At 39.4% G+C, this 21,898-nt stretch overlaps 1 protein-coding gene across 1 annotated transcript in view; it reads right to left on the bottom strand.

The window, feature by feature from the left end:
- LOC128659695 (uncharacterized) overlaps positions 1 to 21,898 on the bottom strand; it is a 304,258-nt gene that overhangs the window by 262,712 nt on the left and 19,648 nt on the right. The gene's annotated exons all lie outside the window — the stretch shown is intronic.

Genomic DNA, 21,898 nt, shown 5'->3' with positions numbered 1-21,898 from the left:
GATTGTGGCACTTAGCAAGTGGGCCTGGCACACACGCTGGCAGGCAGGCAACTGCAATTAGATTACACTAGCAGACTGATGTTTCACAGTCAAAATTTTTTTTTTTAAATATTTACACTACTGTTATAACAAATATGATTGGTGGCACTAGTTGGCAAGTGGGCCTGGCACACACGCTGGCAGGCAACTGCAATTAGATTACACTAGCAGACTGATGTTTCACAGTCAAGAAAGTTTTTTTTAAAATATTTACACTACTGTTACAACAAATATGAGTGGTGCCACTAACTTGGCAAGTGGGCCTGGCACACACGCTGGCAGGCAGGCAACTGCAATTAGATTACAATAGCAGACTGATGTTTCACAGTCAAAAAAGTTTTTTTTATTAAATATTTACACTACTGTTACAACAAATATGAGTGGTGCCACTAACTTGGCAAGTGGGCCCGGCACACACGCTTGCAGGCATGCAACTGCAATTAGATTACACTAGCAGACTGATGTTTCCCAGTCAAAAAAGTTTTTTTATTAAATATTTACACTACTGTTACAACAAATATGAGTGGTGCCACTAACTTGGCAAGTGGGCCTGGCACACATGCTGACAGGCAGGCAACTGCAATTAGATTACAATAGCAAACTGATGTTTCACAGTCAAAAAAGTTTTTTTATTAAATATTTACACTACTGTTACAACAGATATGAGTGGTGACACTTAGCAAGTGGGCCTGGCACACGCGCTGGCAGGCAGGCAACTGCAATTAGATTACACTAGCAGACTTATGTTTCACAGTCAAAAAAGTTTTTTTTTTTAAATATTTACACTACTGTTATAACAAATATGATTGGTGGCACTAGTTGGCAAGTGGGCCTGGCACACGCTGGCAGGCAGGCAACTGCAATTAGATTACACTAGCAGACTGATGCTTCACAGTCAAGAAAGTTTTTTTTTAAATATTTACACTACTGTTATAACAAATATGATTGGTAGCACTAGTTGGCAATTGGGCCTGGCAAACACGCTGGCAGGCAGGCAACTGCAATTAGATTACACTAGCAGACTGATGTTTCACAGTCAAAAAAGTTTTTTTATTAAATATTTACACTACTGTTACAACAAATATAAGTGGTGCCACTAACTTGGCAAGTGGGCCTGGCACACACGCTTGCAGGCATGCAACTGCAATTAGATTAACTAGCAGACTGATGTTTCCCAGTCAAAAAGGTTTTTTTATTAAATATTTACACTACTGTTCCAACAAATATGAGTGGTGCCACTAACTTGGTAAGTGGGCCTGGCACACACGCTGACAGGCAGGCACCTGCAATTAGATTATAATAGCAGACTGATGTTTCACAGTCAAAAAAGTTTTTTTATGAAATATTTAAACTACTGTTACAACAAATATGAGTGGTGCAAATAACTTGGCAAGTGGGCCTGGCACACACGCTGGCAGGCAGGCAACTGCAATTAGATTACACTAGCAGACTGATGTTTCACAGTCAAAAAAGTTTTTTTTTAAAATATTTACACTACTGTTACAACAAATATGATTGGTGCACTTAGCAAGTGGGCCTGGCACACACGCTGGCAGGCAGGCAACTGCAATTAGATTACATTAGCAGACTGATGTTTCACAGTCAAAAAAGTTTTTTTTTAAATATTTACACTACTGTTATAACAAATATGATTGGTGGCACTAATTGGCAAGTGGGCCTGGCACACACGCTGGCAGGCAGGCAACTGCAATTAGATTACACTAGCAGACTGATGTTTCCCAGTCAAAAAAGTTTTTTTATTAAATATTTACACTACTGTTACAACAAATATGAGTGGTGCCACTAACTTGGCAAGTGGGCCTGGCACACATGCTGACAGGCAGGCAACTGCAATTAGATTACAATAGCAGACTGATGTTTCACAGTCAAAAAAGTTTTTTTATTCAATATTTACACTACTGTTACAACAAATATGAGTGGTGCCACTAACTTGGCAAGTGGGCCTGGCACACACGCTGGCAGGCAGGCAACTGCAATTAGATTACATTAGCAGACTGATGTTTCACAGTCAAAAACGTTTTTTAATTAAATATTTACACTACTGTTACAACAAATATGAGTGGTGCCACTAACTTGCCAAGTGGGCCCGGCACACACGCTGGCAGGCAGGCAACTGCGATTAGATTACACTAGCAGACTGATGTTTCACAGTCAAAAAAGTTTTTTTTTTAAATATTTACACTACTGTTACAACAAATATGATTGGTGGCACTTAGCAAGTGGGCCTGGCACACACGCTGGCAGGCAGACAACTGCAATTAGATTACACTAGCAGACTGATGTTTCACAGTCAAAAAAGTTTTTTTATGAAATATTTAAACTACTGTTACAACAAATATGAGTGGTGCCAATAACTTGGCAAGTGGGCCTGGCACACACGCTGGCAGGCAGGCAACTGCAATTAGATTACACTAGCAGACTAATGTTTCACAGTCAAAAAAGTTTTTTTTTTAAATATTTACACTACTGTTACAACAAATATGATTGGTGCACTTAGCAAGTGGGCCTGGCACACACGCTGGCAGGCAGGCAGGCAACTGCAATTAGATTACATTAGCAGACTGATGTTTCACAGTCAAAAAAGTTTTTTTTTAAATATTTACACTACTGTTATAACAAATATGATTGGTGGCACTAATTGGCAAGTGGGCCTGGCACACACGCTGGCAGGCAGGCAACTGCAATTAGATTACACTAGCAGACTGATGTTTCCCAGTCAAAAAAGTTTTTTTATTAAATATTTACACTACTGTTACAACAAATATGAGTGGTGCCACTAACTTGGCAAGTGGGCCTGGCACACATGCTGACAGGCAGGCAACTGCAATTAGATTACAATAGCAGACTGATGTTTCACAGTCAAAAAAGTTTTTTTATTCAATATTTACACTACTGTTACAACAAATATGAGTGGTGCCACTAACTTGGCAAGTGGGCCTGGCACACACGCTGGCAGGCAGGCAACTGCAATTAGATTACATTAGCAGACTGATGTTTCACAGTCAAAAAAGTTTTTTAATTAAATATTTACACTACTGTTACAACAAATATGAGTGGTGCCACTAACTTGCCAAGTGGGCCCGGCACACACGCTGGCAGGCAGGCAACTGCGATTAGATTACACTAGCAGACTGATGTTTCACAGTCAAAAAAGTTTTTTTTTTAAATATTTACACTACTGTTACAACAAATATGATTGGTGGCACTTAGCAAGTGGGCCTGGCACACACGCTGGCAGGCAGACAACTGCAATTAGATTACACTAGCAGACTGATGTTTCACAATCAAAAAAGTTTTTTTTTTTTAAAAATTACACTACTGTTATAACAAATATGATTGGTGGCACTACTTGGCAAGTGAGCCTGGCACACACGCTGGCAGGCAGGCAACTGCAATTAGATTACACTAGCAGACTGATGTTTCACAGTCAAAAAAGTTTTTTTTTTTAAATATTTACACTACTGTTACAACAAATATGAGTGGTGCCACTAACTTGGCAAGTGGGCCTGGCACACACGCTGGAAGGCAGGCAACTGCAATTAGATTACACTAGCAGACTGATGTTTCACAGTCAAAAAAGTTTTTTTTTTAAATATTTACACTACTGTTACAACAAATATGATTGGTGCACTTAGCAAGTGGGCCTGGCACACACGCTGGCAGGCAGGCAACTGCAATTAGATTACATTAGCAGACTGATGTTTCACAGTCAAAAAGTTTTTTTTTAAATATTTACACTACTGTTATAACAAATATGATTGGTGGCACTAATTGGCAAGTGGGCCTGGCACACACGCTGGCAGGCAGGCAACTGCAATTAGATTACACTAGCAGACTGATGTTTCACAGTCAAAAAAGTTTTTTTTTTAAATATTTACACTACTGTTACAACAAATATGATTGGTGGCACTTAGCAAGTGGGCCTGGCACACACGCTGGCAGGCAGACAACTGCAATTAGATTACACTAGCAGACTGATGTTTCCCAGTCAAAAAAGTTTTTTTATTAAATATTTACACTACTGTTACAACAAATATGAGTGGTGCCACTAACTTGGCAAGTGGGCCTGGCACACATGCTGACAGGCAGGCAACTGCAATTAGATTACAATAGCAGACTGATGTTTCACAGTCAAAAAAGTTTTTTTATTCAATATTTACACTACTGTTACAACAAATATGAGTGGTGCCACTAAGCAAGTGGGCCTGGCACACACGCTGGCAGGCAGGCAACTGCAATTAGATTACACTAGCAGACTGATGTTTCACAGTCAAAAAAGTTTTTTTAAAAAATATTTACACTACTGTTACAACAAATATGATTGGTGCACTTAGCAAGTGGGCCTGTGACACACGCTGGCAGGCAGGCAACTGCAATTAGATTACATTAGCAGACTGATGTTTCACAGTCAAAAAGTTTTTTTTTAAATATTTACACTACTGTTATAACAAATATGATTGGTGGCACTAATTGGCAAGTGGGCCTGGCACACACGCTGGCAGGCAGGCAACTGCAATTAGATTACACTAGCAGACTGATGTTTCCCAGTCAAAAAAGTTTTTTTATTAAATATTTACACTACTGTTACAACAAATATGAGTGGTGCCACTAACTTGGCAAGTGGGCCTGGCACACATGCTGACAGGCAGGCAACTGCAATTAGATTACAATAGCAGACTGATGTTTCACAGTCAAAAAAGTTTTTTTATTCAATATTTACACTACTGTTACAACAAATATGAGTGGTGCCACTAACTTGGCAAGTGGGCCTGGCACACACGCTGGCAGGCAGGCAACTGCAATTAGATTACATTAGCAGACTGATGTTTCACAGTCAAAAAAGTTTTTTAATTAAATATTTACACTACTGTTACAACAAATATGAGTGGTGCCACTAACTTGCCAAGTGGGCCCGGCACACACGCTGGCAGGCAGGCAACTGCGATTAGATTACACTAGCAGACTGATGTTTCACAGTCAAAAAAGTTTTTTTTTTAAATATTTACACTACTGTTACAACAAATATGATTGGTGGCACTTAGCAAGTGGGCCTGGCACACACGCTGGCAGGCAGACAACTGCAATTAGATTACACTAGCAGACTGATGTTTCACAATCAAAAAAGTTTTTTTTTAAAAAAAATTACACTACTGTTATAACAAATATGATTGGTGGCACTACTTGGCAAGTGAGCCTGGCACACACGCTGGCAGGCAGGCAACTGCAATTAGATTACACTAGCAGACTGATGTTTCACAGTCAAAAAAGTTTTTTTTTTTAAATATTTACACTACTGTTACAACAAATATGAGTGGTGCCACTAACTTGGCAAGTGGGCCTGGCACACACGCTGGAAGGCAGGCAACTGCAATTAGATTACACTAGCAGACTGATGTTTCACAGTCAAAAAAGTTTTTTTATTAAATATTTACACTACTGTTACAACAAATATGAGTGGTGCCACTAACTTGGCAAGTGGGCCTGGCACACACGCTTGCAGGCATGCAACTGCAATTAGATTAACTAGCAGACTGATGTTTCAAAGTCAAAAAAGTTTTTTTTTAAATATTTACACTACTATTACAACAAATATGAGTGGTGCCACTAACTTGGCAAGTGGGTCTGGCACACACTCTGGCAGGCAGGCAACTGCAATTAGATTACACTAGCAGACTGATGTTTCACTGTCAAATTTTTTTTTTTAAAACATATTTGCACTACTGTTATAACAAATATGATTGGTGGCACTAGTTGGCAAGTGGGCCTGGCACACACGCTAGCTGGCAGGCAGGCAGGCAACTGCAATTAGATTACACTAGCAGACTGATGTTTCACAGTCAAAAAAGTTTTTTTTTAAAATATTTACACTACTGTTATAACAAATATGATTGTTGGCACTACTTGGCAAGTGGGCCTGGCACACACGTTGGCAGGCAAGCAACTGCAATTAGATTACACTAGCAGACTGATGTTTCACAGTCAAAAAAGTTTTTTTTTAAAAGATTTACACTACTGTTACAACAAATATGATTGGTGGCACTTAGCAAGTGGGCCTGGCACACACGCTGGCAGGCAGGCAACTGCAATTAGATTACACTAGCAGACTGATGTTTCACAGTCAAAAAAGTTTTTTTTTAAATATTTACACTACTGTTATAACAAATATGATTGGTGGCACTAGTTGGCAAGTGGGCCTGGCACACACGCCGGCAGGCAGGCAACTGCAATTAGATTACACTAGCAGACTGATGTTTCACAGTCAAGAAAGTTTTTTTTTAAATATTTACACTACTGTTACAACAAATATGAGTGGTGCCACTAACTTGGCAAGTGGGCCTGGCACACACACTGGCAGGCAGGCAACTGCAATTAGATTACACTAGCAGACTGATGTTTCACAGTCAAAAAAGTTTTTTTTTTTAAATATTTACACTACTGTTATAACAAATATGATTGTGGCACTTAGCAAGTGGGCCTGGCACACACGCTGGCAGGCAGGCAACTGCAATTAGATTACACTAGCAGACTGATGTTTCACAGTCAAAATTTTTTTTTTTTAAATATTTACACTACTGTTATAACAAATATGATTGGTGGCACTAGTTGGCAAGTGGGCCTGGCACACACGCTGGCAGGCAACTGCAATTAGATTACACTAGCAGACTGATGTTTCACAGTCAAGAAAGTTTTTTTTTAAATATTTACACTACTGTTACAACAAATATGAGTGGTGCCACTAACTTGGCAAGTGGGCCTGGCACACACGCTGGCAGGCAGGCAACTGCAATTAGATTACAATAGCAGACTGATGTTTCACAGTCAAAAAAGTTTTTCTTATTAAATATTTACACTACTGTTACAACAAATATGAGTGGTGCCACTAACTTGGCAAGTGGGCCCGGCACACACGCTTGCAGGCATGCAACTGCAATTAGATTACACTAGCAGACTGATGTTTCCCAGTCAAAAAAGTTTTTTTATTAAATATTTATACTACTGTTACAACAAATATGAGTGGTGCCACTAACTTGGCAAGTGGGCCTGGCACACATGCTGACAGGCAGGCAACTGCAATTAGATTACAATAGCAAACTGATGTTTCACAGTCAAAAAAGTTTTTTTATTAAATATTTACACTACTGTTACAACAGATATGAGTGGTGACACTTAGCAAGTGGGCCTGGCACACGCGCTGGCAGGCAGGCAACTGCAATTAGATTACACTAGCAGACTTATGTTTCACAGTCAAAAAAGTTTTTTTTTTTTAAATATTTACACTACTGTTATAACAAATATGATTGGTGGCACTAGTTGGCAAGTGGGCCTGGCACACGCTGGCAGGCAGGCAACTGCAATTAGATTACACTAGCAGACTGATGCTTCACAGTCAAGAAAGTTTTTTTTTAAATATTTACACTACTGTTATAACAAATATGATTGGTAGCACTAGTTGGCAATTGGGCCTGGCAAACACGCTGGCAGGCAGGCAACTGCAATTAGATTACACTAGCAGACTGATGTTTCACAGTCAAAAAAGTTTTTTTATTAAATATTTACACTACTGTTACAACAAATATAAGTGGTGCCACTAACTTGGCAAGTGGGCCTGGCACACACGCTTGCAGGCATGCAACTGCAATTAGATTAACTAGCAGACTGATGTTTCCCAGTCAAAAAGGTTTTTTTATTAAATATTTACACTACTGTTCCAACAAATATGAGTGGTGCCACTAACTTGGTAAGTGGGCCTGGCACACACGCTGACAGGCAGGCACCTGCAATTAGATTATAATAGCAGACTGATGTTTCACAGTCAAAAAAGTTTTTTTATGAAATATTTAAACTACTGTTACAACAAATATAAGTGGTGCCAATAACTTGGCAAGTGGGCCTGGCACACACGCTGGCAGGCAGGCAACTGCAATTAGATTACACTAGCAGACTGATGTTTCACAGTCAAAAATTTTTTTTTTTAAATATTTACACTACTGTTATAACAAATATGATTGGTGGCACTAGTTGGCAAGTGGGCCTGGCACACACGCTGGCAGGCAACTGCAATTAGATTACACTAGCAGACTGATGTTTCACAGTCAAGAAAGTTTTTTTTAAAATATTTACACTACTGTTACAACAAATATGAGTGGTGCCACTAACTTGGCAAGTGGGCCTGGCACACACGCTGGCAGGCAGGCAACTGCAATTAGATTACAATAGCAGACTGATGTTTCACAGTCAAAAAAGTTTTTCTTATTAAATATTTACACTACTGTTACAACAAATATGAGTGGTGCCACTAACTTGGCAAGTGGGCCCGGCACACACGCTTGCAGGCATGCAACTGCAATTAGATTACACTAGCAGACTGATGTTTCCCAGTCAAAAAAGTTTTTTTATTAAATATTTATACTACTGTTACAACAAATATGAGTGGTGCCACTAACTTGGCAAGTGGGCCTGGCACACATGCTGACAGGCAGGCAACTGCAATTAGATTACAATAGCAAACTGATGTTTCACAGTCAAAAAAGTTTTTTTATTAAATATTTACACTACTGTTACAACAGATATGAGTGGTGACACTTAGCAAGTGGGCCTGGCACACGCGCTGGCAGGCAGGCAACTGCAATTAGATTACACTAGCAGACTTATGTTTCACAGTCAAAAAAGTTTTTTTTTTTTAAATATTTACACTACTGTTATAACAAATATGATTGGTGGCACTAGTTGGCAAGTGGGCCTGGCACACGCTGGCAGGCAGGCAACTGCAATTAGATTACACTAGCAGACTGATGCTTCACAGTCAAGAAAGTTTTTTTTTAAATATTTACACTACTGTTATAACAAATATGATTGGTAGCACTAGTTGGCAATTGGGCCTGGCAAACACGCTGGCAGGCAGGCAACTGCAATTAGATTACACTAGCAGACTGATGTTTCACAGTCAAAAAAGTTTTTTTATTAAATATTTACACTACTGTTACAACAAATATAAGTGGTGCCACTAACTTGGCAAGTGGGCCTGGCACACACGCTTGCAGGCATGCAACTGCAATTAGATTAACTAGCAGACTGATGTTTCACAGTCAAAAAAGTTTTTTAATTAAATATTTACACTACTGTTACAACAAATATGAGTGGTGCCACTAACTTGCCAAGTGGGCCCGGCACACACGCTGGCAGGCAGGCAACTGCGATTAGATTACACTAGCAGACTGATGTTTCACAGTCAAAAAAGTTTTTTTTTTAAATATTTACACTACTGTTACAACAAATATGATTGGTGGCACTTAGCAAGTGGGCCTGGCACACACGCTGGCAGGCAGACAACTGCAATTAGATTACACTAGCAGACTGATGTTTCACAGTCAAAAAAGTTTTTTTATGAAATATTTAAACTACTGTTACAACAAATATGAGTGGTGCCAATAACTTGGCAAGTGGGCCTGGCACACACGCTGGCAGGCAGGCAACTGCAATTAGATTACACTAGCAGACTAATGTTTCACAGTCAAAAAAGTTTTTTTTTTAAATATTTACACTACTGTTACAACAAATATGATTGGTGCACTTAGCAAGTGGGCCTGGCACACACGCTGGCAGGCAGGCAGGCAACTGCAATTAGATTACATTAGCAGACTGATGTTTCACAGTCAAAAAAGTTTTTTTTTTAAATATTTACACTACTGTTATAACAAATATGATTGGTGGCACTAATTGGCAAGTGGGCCTGGCACACACGCTGGCAGGCAGGCAACTGCAATTAGATTACACTAGCAGACTGATGTTTCCCAGTCAAAAAAGTTTTTTTATTAAATATTTACACTACTGTTACAACAAATATGAGTGGTGCCACTAACTTGGCAAGTGGGCCTGGCACACATGCTGACAGGCAGGCAACTGCAATTAGATTACAATAGCAGACTGATGTTTCACAGTCAAAAAAGTTTTTTTATTCAATATTTACACTACTGTTACAACAAATATGAGTGGTGCCACTAACTTGGCAAGTGGGCCTGGCACACACGCTGGCAGGCAGGCAACTGCAATTAGATTACATTAGCAGACTGATGTTTCACAGTCAAAAAAGTTTTTTAATTAAATATTTACACTACTGTTACAACAAATATGAGTGGTGCCACTAACTTGCCAAGTGGGCCCGGCACACACGCTGGCAGGCAGGCAACTGCGATTAGATTACACTAGCAGACTGATGTTTCACAGTCAAAAAAGTTTTTTTTTTAAATATTTACACTACTGTTACAACAAATATGATTGGTGGCACTTAGCAAGTGGGCCTGGCACACACGCTGGCAGGCAGACAACTGCAATTAGATTACACTAGCAGACTGATGTTTCACAATCAAAAAAGTTTTTTTTTTTTTAAAATTACACTACTGTTATAACAAATATGATTGGTGGCACTACTTGGCAAGTGAGCCTGGCACACACGCTGGCAGGCAGGCAACTGCAATTAGATTACACTAGCAGACTGATGTTTCACAGTCAAAAAAGTTTTTTTTTTAAAATATTTACACTACTGTTACAACAAATATGAGTGGTGCCACTAACTTGGCAAGTGGGCCTGGCACACACGCTGGAAGGCAGGCAACTGCAATTAGATTACACTAGCAGACTGATGTTTCACAGTCAAAAAAGTTTTTTTTTAAAATATTTACACTACTGTTACAACAAATATGATTGGTGCACTTAGCAAGTGGGCCTGGCACACACGCTGGCAGGCAGGCAACTGCAATTAGATTACATTAGCAGACTGATGTTTCACAGTCAAAAAGTTTTTTTTTAAATATTTACACTACTGTTATAACAAATATGATTGGTGGCACTAATTGGCAAGTGGGCCTGGCACACACGCTGGCAGGCAGGCAACTGCAATTAGATTACACTAGCAGACTGATGTTTCCCAGTCAAAAAAGTTTTTTTATTAAATATTTACACTACTGTTACAACAAATATGAGTGGTGCCACTAACTTGGCAAGTGGGCCTGGCACACATGCTGACAGGCAGGCAACTGCAATTAGATTACAATAGCAGACTGATGTTTCACAGTCAAAAAAGTTTTTTTATTCAATATTTACACTACTGTTACAACAAATATGAGTGGTGCCACTAACTTGGCAAGTGGGCCTGGCACACACGCTGGCAGGCAGGCAACTGCAATTAGATTACATTAGCAGACTGATGTTTCACAGTCAAAAAAGTTTTTTAATTAAATATTTACACTACTGTTACAACAAATATGAGTGGTGCCACTAACTTGCCAAGTGGGCCCGGCACACACGCTGGCAGGCAGGCAACTGCGATTAGATTACACTAGCAGACTGATGTTTCACAGTCAAAAAAGTTTTTTTTTTAAATATTTACACTACTGTTACAACAAATATGATTGGTGGCACTTAGCAAGTGGGCCTGGCACACACGCTGGCAGGCAGACAACTGCAATTAGATTACACTAGCAGACTGATGTTTCACAATCAAAAAAGTTTTTTTTTAAAAAAAATTACACTACTGTTATAACAAATATGATTGGTGGCACTACTTGGCAAGTGAGCCTGGCACACACGCTGGCAGGCAGGCAACTGCAATTAGATTACACTAGCAGACTGATGTTTCACAGTCAAAAAAGTTTTTTTTTTTAAATATTTACACTACTGTTACAACAAATATGAGTGGTGCCACTAACTTGGCAAGTGGGCCTGGCACACACGCTGGAAGGCAGGCAACTGCAATTAGATTACACTAGCAGACTGATGTTTCACAGTCAAAAAAGTTTTTTTATTAAATATTTACACTACTGTTACAACAAATATGAGTGGTGCCACTAACTTGGCAAGTGGGCCTGGCACACACGCTTGCAGGCATGCAACTGCAATTAGATTAACTAGCAGACTGATGTTTCAAAGTCAAAAAAGTTTTTTTTTAAATATTTACACTACTATTACAACAAATATGAGTGGTGCCACTAACTTGGCAAGTGGGTCTGGCACACACTCTGGCAGGCAGGCAACTGCAATTAGATTACACTAGCAGACTGATGTTTCACTGTCAAATTTTTTTTTTTAAAACATATTTGCACTACTGTTATAACAAATATGATTGGTGGCACTAGTTGGCAAGTGGGCCTGGCACACACGCTAGCTGGCAGGCAGGCAGGCAACTGCAATTAGATTACACTAGCAGACTGATGTTTCACAGTCAAAAAAGTTTTTTTTTAAAATATTTACACTACTGTTATAACAAATATGATTGTTGGCACTACTTGGCAAGTGGGCCTGGCACACACGTTGGCAGGCAGGCAACTGCAATTAGATTACACTAGCAGACTGATGTTTCACAGTCAAAAAAGTTTTTTTTTAAAAGATTTACACTACTGTTACAACAAATATGATTGGTGGCACTTAGCAAGTGGGCCTGGCACACACGCTGGCAGGCAGGCAACTGCAATTAGATTACACTAGCAGACTGATGTTTCACAGTCAAAAAAGTTTTTTTTTAAATATTTACACTACTGTTATAACAAATATGATTGGTGGCACTAGTTGGCAAGTGGGCCTGGCACACACGCCGGCAGGCAGGCAACTGCAATTAGATTACACTAGCAGACTGATGTTTCACAGTCAAGAAAGTTTTTTTTTAAATATTTACACTACTGTTACAACAAATATGAGTGGTGCCACTAACTTGGCAAGTGGGCCTGGCACACACACTGGCAGGCAGGCAACTGCAATTAGATTACACTAGCAGACTGATGTTTCACAGTCAAAAAAGTTTTTTTTTTAAAATATTTACACTACTGTTATAACAAATATGATTGTGGCACTTAGCAAGTGGGCCTGGCACACACGCTGGCAGGCAGGCAACTGCAATTAGATTACACTAGCAGACTGATGTTTCACAGTCAAAATTTTTTTTTTTTAAATATTTACACTACTGTTATAACAAATATGATTGGTGGCACTAGTTGGCAAGTGGGCCTGGCACACACGCTGGCAGGCAACTGCAATTAGATTACACTAGCAGACTGATGTTTCACAGTCAAGAAAGTTTTTTTTAAAATATTTACACTACTGTTACAACAAATATGAGTGGTGCCACTAACTTGGCAAGTGGGCCTGGCACACACGCTGGCAGGCAGGCAACTGCAATTAGATTACAATAGCAGACTGATGTTTCACAGTCAAAAAAGTTTTTCTTATTAAATATTTACACTACTGTTACAACAAATATGAGTGGTGCCACTAACTTGGCAAGTGGGCCCGGCACACACGCTTGCAGGCATGCAACTGCAATTAGATTACACTAGCAGACTGATGTTTCCCAGTCAAAAAAGTTTTTTTATTAAATATTTATACTACTGTTACAACAAATATGAGTGGTGCCACTAACTTGGCAAGTGGGCCTGGCACACATGCTGACAGGCAGGCAACTGCAATTAGATTACAATAGCAAACTGATGTTTCACAGTCAAAAAAGTTTTTTTATTAAATATTTACACTACTGTTACAACAGATATGAGTGGTGACACTTAGCAAGTGGGCCTGGCACACGCGCTGGCAGGCAGGCAACTGCAATTAGATTACACTAGCAGACTTATGTTTCACAGTCAAAAAAGTTTTTTTTTTTTAAATATTTACACTACTGTTATAACAAATATGATTGGTGGCACTAGTTGGCAAGTGGGCCTGGCACACGCTGGCAGGCAGGCAACTGCAATTAGATTACACTAGCAGACTGATGCTTCACAGTCAAGAAAGTTTTTTTTTAAATATTTACACTACTGTTATAACAAATATGATTGGTAGCACTAGTTGGCAATTGGGCCTGGCAAACACGCTGGCAGGCAGGCAACTGCAATTAGATTACACTAGCAGACTGATGTTTCACAGTCAAAAAAGTTTTTTTATTAAATATTTACACTACTGTTACAACAAATATAAGTGGTGCCACTAACTTGGCAAGTGGGCCTGGCACACACGCTTGCAGGCATGCAACTGCAATTAGATTAACTAGCAGACTGATGTTTCCCAGTCAAAAAGGTTTTTTTATTAAATATTTACACTACTGTTCCAACAAATATGAGTGGTGCCACTAACTTGGTAAGTGGGCCTGGCACACACGCTGACAGGCAGGCACCTGCAATTAGATTATAATAGCAGACTGATGTTTCACAGTCAAAAAAGTTTTTTTATGAAATATTTAAACTACTTTTACAACAAATATAAGTGGTGCCAATAACTTGGCAAGTGGGCCTGGCACACACGCTGGCAGGCAGGCAACTGCAATTAGATTACACTAGCAGACTGATGTTTCACAGTCAAAAAAGTTTTTTTTAAAAATATTTACACTACTGTTACAACAAATATGATTGGTGCACTTAGCAAGTGGGCCTGTGACACACGCTGGCAGGCAGGCAACTGCAATTAGATTACATTAGCAGACTGATGTTTCACAGTCAAAAAGTTTTTTTTTAAATATTTACACTACTGTTATAACAAATATGATTGGTGGCACTAATTGGCAAGTGGGCCTGGCACACACGCTGGCAGGCAGGCAACTGCAATTAGATTACACTAGCAGACTGATGTTTCCCAGTCAAAAAAGTTTTTTTATTAAATATTTACACTACTGTTACAACAAATATGAGTGGTGCCACTAACTTGGCAAGTGGGCCTGGCACACATGCTGACAGGCAGGCAACTGCAATTAGATTACAATAGCAGACTGATGTTTCACAGTCAAAAAAGTTTTTTTATTCAATATTTACACTACTGTTACAACAAATATGAGTGGTGCCACTAACTTGGCAAGTGGGCCTGGCACACACGCTGGCAGGCAGGCAACTGCAATTAGATTACATTAGCAGACTGATGTTTCACAGTCAAAAAAGTTTTTTAATTAAATATTTACACTACTGTTAAAACAAATATGAGTGGTGCCACTAACTTGCCAAGTGGGCCCGTCACACACGCTGGCAGGCAGGCAACTGCGATTAGATTACACTAGCAGACTGATGTTTCACAGTCAAAAAAGTTTTTTTTTTAAATATTTACACTACTGTTACAACAAATATGATTGGTGGCACTTAGCAAGTGGGCCTGGCACACACGCTGGCAGGCAGACAACTGCAATTAGATTACACTAGCAGACTGATGTTTCACAATCAAAAAAGTTTTTTTTTAAAAAAAATTACACTACTGTTATAACAAATATGATTGGTGGCACTACTTGGCAAGTGAGCCTGGCACACACGCTGGCAGGCAGGCAACTGCAATTAGATTACACTAGCAGACTGATGTTTCACAGTCAAAAAAGTTTTTTTTTTTAAATATTTACACTACTGTTACAACAAATATGAGTGGTGCCACTAACTTGGCAAGTGGGCCTGGCACACACGCTGGAAGGCAGGCAACTGCAATTAGATTACACTAGCAGACTGATGTTTCACAGTCAAAAAAGTTTTTTTATTAAATATTTACACTACTGTTACAACAAATATGAGTGGTGCCACTAACTTGGCAAGTGGGCCTGGCACACACGCTTGCAGGCATGCAACTGCAATTAGATTAACTAGCAGACTGATGTTTCAAAGTCAAAAAAGTTTTTTTTTAAATATTTACACTACTATTACAACAAATATGAGTGGTGCCACTAACTTGGCAAGTGGGTCTGGCACACACTCTGGCAGGCAGGCAACTGCAATTAGATTACACTAGCAGACTGATGTTTCACTGTCAAATTTTTTTTTTTAAAACATATTTGCACTACTGTTATAACAAATATGATTGGTGGCACTAGTTGGCAAGTGGGCCTGGCACACACGCTAGCTGGCAGGCAGGCAGGCAACTGCAATTAGATTACACTAGCAGACTGATGTTTCACAGTCAAAAAAGTTTTTTTTTAAAATATTTACACTACTGTTATAACAAATATGATTGTTGGCACTACTTGGCAAGTGGGCCTGGCACACACGTTGGCAGGCAGGCAACTGCAATTAGATTACACTAGCAGACTGATGTTTCACAGTCAAAAAAGTTTTTTTTTTAAAGATTTACACTACTGTTACAACAAATATGATTGGTGGCACTTAGCAAGTGGGCCTGGCACACACGCTGGCAGGCAGTCAACTGCAATTAGATTACACTAGCAGACTGATGTTTCACAGTCAAAAAAGTTTTTTTTTAAATATTTACACTACTGTTATAACAAATATGATTGGTGGCACTAGTTGGCAAGTGGGCCTGGCACACACGCCGGCAGGCAGGCAACTGCAATAAGATTACACTAGCAGACTGATGTTTCACAGTCAAGAAAGTTTTTTTTTAAATATTTACACTACTGTTACAACAAATATGAGTGGTGCCACTAACTTGGCAAGTGGGCCTGGCACACACACTGGCAGGCAGGCAACTGCAATTAGATTACACTAGCAGACTGATGTTTCACAGTCAAAAATTTTTTTTTTTTAAATATTTACACTACTGTTATAACAAATATGATTGGTGGCACTAGTTGGCAAGTGGGCCTGGCACACACGCTGGCAGGCAACTGCAATTAGATTACACTAGCAGACTGATGTTTCACAGTCAAGAAAGTTTTTTTTTAAATATTTACACTACTGTTACAACAGATATGAGTGGTGACACTTAGCAAGTGGGCCTGGCACACGCGCTGGCAGGCAGGCAACTGCAATTAGATTACACTAGCAGACTTATGTTTCACAGTCAAAAAAGTTTTTTTTTTTTAAATATTTACACTACTGTTATAACAAATATGATTGGTGGCACTAGTTGGCAAGTGGGCCTGGCACACGCTGGCAGGCAGGCAACTGCAATTAGATTACACTAGCAGACTGATGCTTCACAGTCAAGAAAGTTTTTTTTAAAATATTTACACTACTGTTATAACAAATATGATTGGTAGCACTAGTTGGCAATTGGGCCTGGCAAACACGCTGGCAGGCAGGCAACTGCAATTAGATTACACTAGCAGACTGATGTTTCACAGTCAAAAAAGTTTTTTTATTAAATATTTACACTACTGTTACAACAAATATAAGTGGTGCCACTAACTTGGCAAGTGGGCCTGGCACACACGCTTGCAGGCATGCAACTGCAATTAGATTAACTAGCAGACTGATGTTTCCCAGTCAAAAAGGTTTTTTTTTTAAATATTTACACTACTGTTATAACAAATATGATTGTGGCACTTAGCAAGTGGGCCTGGCACACACGCTGGCAGGCAGGCAACTGCAATTAGATTACACTAGCAGACTGATGTTTCACAGTCAAAAATTTTTTTTTTTAAATATTTACACTACTGTTATAACAAATATGATTGGTGGCACTAGTTGGCAAGTGGGCCTGGCACACACGCTGGCAGGCAACTGCAATTAGATTACACTAGCAGACTGATGTTTCACAGTCAAGAAAGTTTTTTTTTAAATATTTACACTACTGTTACAACAGTTATGAGTGGTGACACTTAGCAAGTGGGCCTGGCACACGCGCTGGCAGGCAGGCAACTGCAATTAGATTACACTAGCAGACTTATGTTTCACAGTCAAAAAAGTTTTTTTTTTTTAAATATTTACACTACTGTTATAACAAATATGATTGGTGGCACTAGTTGGCAAGTGGGCCTGGCACACGCTGGCAGGCAGGCAACTGCAATTAGATTACACTAGCAGACTGATGCTTCACAGTCAAGAAAGTTTTTTTTTAAATATTTACACTACTGTTATAACAAATATGATTGGTAGCACTAGTTGGCAATTGGGCCTGGCAAACACGCTGGCAGGCAGGCAACTGCAATTAGATTACACTAGCAGACTGATGTTTCACAGTCAAAAAAGTTTTTTTATTAAATATTTACACTACTGTTACAACAAATATAAGTGGTGCCACTAACTTGGCAAGTGGGCCTGGCACACACGCTTGCAGGCATGCAACTGCAATTAGATTAACTAGCAGACTGATGTTTCCCAGTCAAAAAGGTTTTTTTATTAAATATTTACACTACTGTTCCAACAAATATGAGTGGTGCCACTAACTTGGTAAGTGGGCCTGGCACACACGCTGACAGGCAGGCACCTGCAATTAGATTATAATAGCAGACTGATGTTTCACAGTCAAAAAAGTTTTTTTATGAAATATTTAAACTACTGTTACAACAAATATGAGTGGTGCCAATAACTTGGCAAGTGGGCCTGGCACACACGCTGGCAGGCAGGCAACTGCAATTAGATTACACTAGCAGACTGATGTTTCACAGTCAAAAAAGTTTTTTTTTAAAATATTTACACTACTGTTACAACAAATATGATTGGTGCACTTAGCAAGTGGGCCTGGCACACACGCTGGCAGGCAGGCAACTGCAATTAGATTACATTAGCAGACTGATGTTTCACAGTCAAAAAGTTTTTTTTAAAATATTTACACTACTGTTATAACAAATATGATTGGTGGCACTAATTGGCAAGTGGGCCTGGCACACACGCTGGCAGGCAGGCAACTGCAATTAGATTACACTAGCAGACTGATGTTTCCCAGTCAAAAAAGTTTTTTTATTAAATATTTACACTACTGTTACAACAAATATGAGTGGTGCCACTAACTTGGCAAGTGGGCCTGGCACACATGCTGACAGGCAGGCAACTGCAATTAGATTACAATAGCAGACTGATGTTTCACAGTCAAAAAAGTTTTTTTATTCAATATTTACACTACTGTTACAACAAATATGAGTGGTGCCACTAACTTGGCAAGTGGGCCTGGCACACACGCTGGCAGGCAGGCAACTGCAATTAGATTACATTAGCAGACTGATGTTTCACAGTCAAAAAAGTTTTTTAATTAAATATTTACACTACTGTTACAACAAATATGAGTGGTGCCACTAACTTGCCAAGTGGGCCCGGCACACACGCTGGCAGGCAGGCAACTGCGATTAGATTACACTAGCAGACTGATGTTTCACAGTCAAAAAAGTTTTTTTTTTAAATATTTACACTACTGTTACAACAAATATGATTGGTGGCACTTAGCAAGTGGGCCTGGCACACACGCTGGCAGGCAGACAACTGCAATTAGATTACACTAGCAGACTGATGTTTCACAATCAAAAAAGTTTTTTTTTAAAAAAAATTACACTACTGTTATAACAAATATGATTGGTGGCACTACTTGGCAAGTGAGCCTGGCACACACGCTGGCAGGCAGGCAACTGCAATTAGATTACACTAGCAGACTGATGTTTCACAGTCAAAAAAGTTTTTTTTTTTAAATATTTACACTACTGTTACAACAAATATGAGTGGTGCCACTAACTTGGCAAGTGGGCCTGGCACACACGCTGGAAGGCAGGTAACTGCAATTAGATTACACTAGCAGACTGATGTTTCACAGTCAAAAAAGTTTTTTTATTAAATATTTACACTACTGTTACAACAAATATGAGTGGTGCCACTAACTTGGCAAGTGGGCCTGGCACACACGCTTGCAGGCATGCAACTGCAATTAGATTAACTAGCAGACTGATGTTTCAAAGTCAAAAAAGTTTTTTTTTAAATATTTACACTACTATTACAACAAATATGAGTGGTGCCACTAACTTGGCAAGTGGGTCTGGCACACACTCTGGCAGGCAGGCAACTGCAATTAGATTACACTAGCAGACTGATGTTTCACTGTCAAATTTTTTTTTTTAAAACATATTTGCACTACTGTTATAACAAATATGATTGGTGGCACTAGTTGGCAAGTGGGCCTGGCACACACGCTAGCTGGCAGGCAGGCAACTGCAATTAGATTACACTAGCAGACTGATGTTTCACAGTCAAAAAAGTTTTTTTTAAAAATATTTACACTACTGTTATAACAAATATGATTGTTGGCACTACTTGGCAAGTGGGCCTGGCACACACGTTGGCAGGCAGGCAACTGCAATTAGATTACACTAGCAGACTGATGTTTCACAGTCAAAAAAGTTTTTTTTTTAAAGATTTACACTACTGTTACAACAAATATGATTGGTGGCACTTAGCAAGTGGGCCTGGCACACACGCTGGCAGGCAGTCAACTGCAATTAGATTACACTAGCAGACTGATGTTTCACAGTCAAAAAAGTTTTTTTTTAAATATTTACACTACTGTTATAACAAATATGATTGGTGGCACTAGTTGGCAAGTGGGCCTGGCACACACGCCGGCAGGCAGGCAACTGCAATAAGATTACACTAGCAGACTGATGTTTCACAGTCAAGAAAGTTTTTTTTTAAATATTTACACTACTGTTACAACAAATATGAGTGGTGCCACTAACTTGGCAAGTGGGCCTGGCACACACACTGGCAGGCAGGCAACTGCAATTAGATTACACTAGCAGACTGATGTTTCACAGTCAAAAAAGTTTTTTTTTTTAAATATTTACACTACTGTTATAACAAATATGATTGTGGCACTACTTGCAAGTGGGCCTGGCACACACGCTGGCAGGCAGGCAACTGCAATTAGATTACACTAGCAGACTGATGTTTCACAGTCAAAAATTTTTTTTTTTAAATATTTACACTACTGTTATAACAAATATGATTGGTGGCACTAGTTGGCAAGTGGGCCTGGCACACACGCTGGCAGGCAACTGCAATTAGATTACACTAGCAGACTGATGTTTCACAGTCAAGAAAGTTTTTTTTTAAATATTTACACTACTGTTACAACAAATATGAGTGGTGCCACTAACTTGGCAAGTGGGCCTGGCACACACGCTGGCAGGCAGGCAACTGCAATTAGATTACAATAGCAGACTGATGTTTCACAGTCAAAAAAGTTTTTTTTATTAAATATTTACACTACTGTTACAACAAATATGAGTGGTGCCACTAACTTGGCAAGTGGGCCCGGCACACACGCTTGCAGGCATGCAACTGCAATTAGATTACACTAGCAGACTGATGTTTCCCAGTCAAAAAAGTTTTTTTATTAAATATTTACACTACTGTTACAACAAATATGAGTGGTGCCACTAACTTGGCAAGTGGGCCTGGCACACATGCTGACAGGCAGGCAACTGCAATTAGATTACAATAGCAAACTGATGTTTCACAGTCAAAAAAGTTTTTTTATTAAATATTTACACTACTGTTACAACAGATATGAGTGGTGACACTTAGCAAGTGGGCCTGGCACACGCGCTGGCAGGCAACTGCAATTAGATTACACTAGCAGACTTATGTTTCACAGTCAAAAAAGTTTTTTTTTTTAAATATTTACACTACTGTTATAACAAATATGATTGGTGGCACTAGTTGGCAAGTGGGCCTGGCACACGCTGGCAGGCAGGCAACTGCAATTAGATTACACTAGCAGACTGATGCTTCACAGTCAAGAAAGTTTTTTTTTAAATATTTACACTACTGTTATAACAAATATGATTGTTAGCACTAGTTGGCAATTGGGCCTGGCAAACACGCTGGCAGGCAGGCAACTGCAATTAGATTACACTAGCAGACTGATGTTTCACAGTCAAAAAAGTTTTTTTATTAAATATTTACACTACTGTTACAACAAATATAAGTGGTGCCACTAACTTGGCAAGTGGGCCTGGCACACACGCTTGCAGGCATGCAACTGCAATTAGATTAACTAGCAGACTGATGTTTCCCAGTCAAAAAGGTTTTTTTATTAAATATTTACACTACTGTTCCAAAAAATATGAGTGGTGCCACTAACTTGGTAAGTGGGCCTGGCACACACGCTGACAGGCAGGCACCTGCAATTAGATTATAATAGCAGACTGATGTTTCACAGTCAAAAAAGT

This window comes from Bombina bombina, chromosome 5 (genome assembly GCF_027579735.1).
Source record: "Bombina bombina isolate aBomBom1 chromosome 5, aBomBom1.pri, whole genome shotgun sequence".
Lineage (NCBI taxonomy): Eukaryota > Metazoa > Chordata > Amphibia > Anura > Bombinatoridae > Bombina > Bombina bombina.
The sequence above is the reverse complement of the archived record's forward strand: the minus strand, read 5'-3'. Positions and strand labels throughout refer to the sequence as shown.